The sequence below is a fragment of the Pteropus vampyrus genome, unplaced genomic scaffold (assembly GCF_000151845.1).
Source record: "Pteropus vampyrus isolate Shadow unplaced genomic scaffold, Pvam_2.0 Scaffold63, whole genome shotgun sequence".
Lineage (NCBI taxonomy): Eukaryota > Metazoa > Chordata > Mammalia > Chiroptera > Pteropodidae > Pteropus > Pteropus vampyrus.
In genome coordinates, this window is record NW_011888844.1 from 888,655 (window position 1) to 892,572 (window position 3,918).

The following is a 3,918-nucleotide window of genomic DNA, read 5'->3' on the forward strand; positions in this document are numbered from 1 at the left end:
AACTCAACAACAAAAAACAAACAATCAATTAAAAATGGACAGAGAACCTGGACACTTCTCACAAGAAGACATAGAAATAACTAATGAAAAAGTGCTCAGCTTCACTAGCTATTAGGTGAATGCAAATCAAAGCAATGAGATATCACCTTAGACCTATTAGACAAAAAATAAGTGTTAGAGAAAATGTGAAGGAAAAGAAACCCTCCTACACTGCTGGTAGGAATGAAAAAGTGCTCAGCTTCACTAGCTATTAGGTGAATGCAAATCAAAGCAATGAAATATCACCTTAGACCTATTAGACAAAAAATAAGTGTTAGAGAAAATGTGAAGGAAAAGAAACCCTCCTACACTGCTGGTAGGAATGTAAATTGGTACAGCCGCTGTGGGAAACAGTATGGATCTTCCTCAAAAAATTAAGATTAGAGCTACCATATGACCCAGAAATCCCTCTTCTGGATACCTGTCCAAGAACTTTGAAAACATTTATTCGTAAAGTTATACATACACCTATATTCATTGCAGCATTTTTCTAATGTTTCATATCTTAAAAAATGTTAGACCTATTAAATATGGTGGGTATCCTCTTATACAAATACATTATTAAGATACATAAGTCTAAATATTAACCTACTTTCAGCCTTCAAATAATAATAATGCTATATATATGGAAATAAGATTTAGCTATAGTTATTTAACATAATTGGACATTAATAAAAAAGGAATAATAAACATGGTGTAAAGTATTCTTTGAAAGATTGTAGACATTTGATGTAGCTGAGATAGGAGATTTTATAAGTATGGTGGTCATTTTGGCCTACAGGTATTTTAAATCAGTATGTACAAAAGCAGTTGGCAGTAGGCATAGTGAGTTTTCACTCTGTGGAGCAAAATCACATTCAGAAAGCAGATCCTTGGGTGGGGTAAAGACAGTGAACTTTGTTTTGCAGTTTACTTAGAAATCAAAGTAGAATGGCATAGTGAATTTACTTGGATATTGAGGCAGAATAGCATATTTATGGGATCTTGGCATTACCCATTTATCAGGTTTCTTTATTGCTCTAAGTCTGTTTCCTTAGTTGTAAATGTAGTTGATAAAAGTAGTACCTATCTCTTTGGATTGATGAGAAGGCTGTATGAAATAATTTATTTAAAATTTTCAAAGTATTGTCTAACATGTAGTAAGAGCTAAAATCAATTTTAGCTTTATTTTAGGAGCCACAAGACTCACTGTGCCAGAATTGGAGCATTATCTGTTCCTCAGCTCTGTAGAAGATATTTGAGATTAGGTAGGTTCTAACACCAGGAGTCTCATATGGCTTAAGTCTCCATGAATGCTTTCTCAGAACAAATGAGTCGAAGCAATTGCTGTATCAATCTCAGTCAGGATTACTGGAGTGACAAATATATCCCTAACAGCAGTCTATAAATACATGGATATAATATAGTGTATTCAAAAGTAAACTCATAATAATACCTCTGGCCCTTTTTTAGTGTTTTTGTTTGTTTGTTTGTTTTTATCTTGGTTAATATCCCTACCATCTATTCATCTGAGTAGATAGAAAGTCATGACTTAGAAGTCATTCTTCCATATCTTATTCATCAATTAATTCTATGGATTTTATTTCCCAAATATCCCTGGAATAGATCATTTCTCCATATCTCAATTACCATTGTTATCACCAAAGCCCAAGGCACCATCACTCTGACGGAGACAACCACAATAACTTTCTGACTAGTTTCCTCACATCTACTCTTCCCTCATACCCAATCTTTTCTTCTTATAGAAGCTAACATTTTCTTTTTTAAAAAAATACATGACTAATTGTCATTCTCCTGCTTTAAAAATCTTCATTGTCTTCCAATTGTTATTAGAATACAGAATAAATTTCTTACCATTGCCTATAAGACCCTGCAAAATCGGAATTTAACCTACTCTCCAGCCTTATCTGATACCAAGAACTTTATTTCTTTCTGTTATTAACTAAATTCTTTTTTTATACTTATTTTTGTTATTGTCCATAGTTTGTCAGGATCTCACACTAATTACAAACTCCAACAAGACATATCTGTTTTTCTTTGCTCTTTTAATACTCAGAGCCCTAGCACAATGCCTGAAAATTGTAAGAGTTCAATAACTATTTGCTCAATGAATTAACATACAGTTATATATAGACATTTCTATATTTCAAGTCTCAGTTAAAATATGAACTCCTCTGAGAGGTTTTTCCAGATTGCCTTAGCTAAAGATGTTTGACATCCCCACCAACTCTCCTATGTTGTTCTTTATCCCATTACCTTATTTTGTTTTTCTAATTAAAATTTATTCCTTTTGTTAAATGAATGAATGAATACAAAATATTGTACTAGATTTTTACTCATTTTAGATGTTTAGATCAAAAGAGAGCAAGGCTTAGAAAAAAATAATTCTTGAAAAAATGTTTATATTTGCAAATATTGAGATCATAGCTATACTTTAAAACTTGGTACATTGAAATAATGTCCAAGAAGTATGTATAAAAAAAACTAAAAACTAAAAAATAAAATAAAAACTAGGAAAATATTAATAACTAAATTGATGAGTTAAATTAGGCATGGGATTTTAGAATCTTTCCTGTTTGAGCCCAAGATTAAAACATCAAAGGTGATAAAACAGAAAATGAGTTGATGTCTGTAATTGTTGAAAAAGGAAATAAAATAATGTAATGAAGTTTCTAAATGCCAATGCCTCTAAGGCATATTAGCTAAAATGGAGTAGGATGGTTCCAAGTCCTCCTGGGAGGAAGATTAATCTCCCTTCTGCCCCTTAGCTACTCCAACATTTTTCCAATCCCCATTATAAATTAATTAATAAAAGACTTATTTATTTATGTCTTATACTCTCTTTGGCTTAAATCTCAAGAGACTTAAAGTCTCTTTGACTTTATCATAAATGATAAAAACAGGTTTATCAAATATGAGAGGCTAAAAAATGTTTTAGTGGAAAATTTATAAAAAGGTAAAATGAGAGAATATAAACATACCAAATAACAAAGTTGATATAAAGTACTTAAGCCAGAATTTTAGCACTGGGAATCATGCCAACTATAGTCAAAGAATAATAAAATGGGTAGCTTGATAGAAGGAAATATACCAGCTTTCTGGGAAAGGAAATTTTTTCTCTAGAGCTGAATTTTAAAAGTTAATAATTGTGTAGATTATTACATAAGGGTCATCGAATAACATAAAATACTTTGTTTTCAACAATATATTTTTATTAAAAGTTCTGTAATTTTGGTAAGATGCGATGTGTTACCTAGAAAATGTTGACAAAGTTTCCTGGGTATAGCCTGCCAGGCATCAAGGTGTTTTCTAGGCTCTATAAATTAATAGTAAATTTTCAATTCCAATTTCTATTTCCAGCATTGAGAAATGTATGCTATATTTATTATGATGCAATTGACCTATAGTTTCTCCATCATTTGCATTAGCCATCTATGATATTTATAATAACGTCCTTTAAATCATGTCTGTAGAAGTCAACAGTGCACAATAAAAGCACATACTGCAGTTTATTTATTTACTCAGTTAAATGTTCCTTGACAAAGTGACTATAAGAGCAGAACATCTCATTACCATAAGGCTTCAGGATGGGAGCTTGAGGGTGAAGGTGGAAGGCAGCAGCCTTATGTTCATCTCAGATACATTTTCCTAATCTTAGCAAGAGAAAAATTTCAGTTGGAGGAAAAAAACAAACAAACAAACAAACGACGCGTCTCTAATTAGCAAGAATTGTCGTTGAAGTGAAGATAGCTTTTGTTTCCAAGTTATTAAAAAAAAAAATCAAGCAATAATATATGCATCCTGAATTGTCATTGAAAGAAAAGCCACAAGGTTTTGGAAGAGAGAGAGAAGGTCATTAAAAAAAAAAAAAAAAAAAAA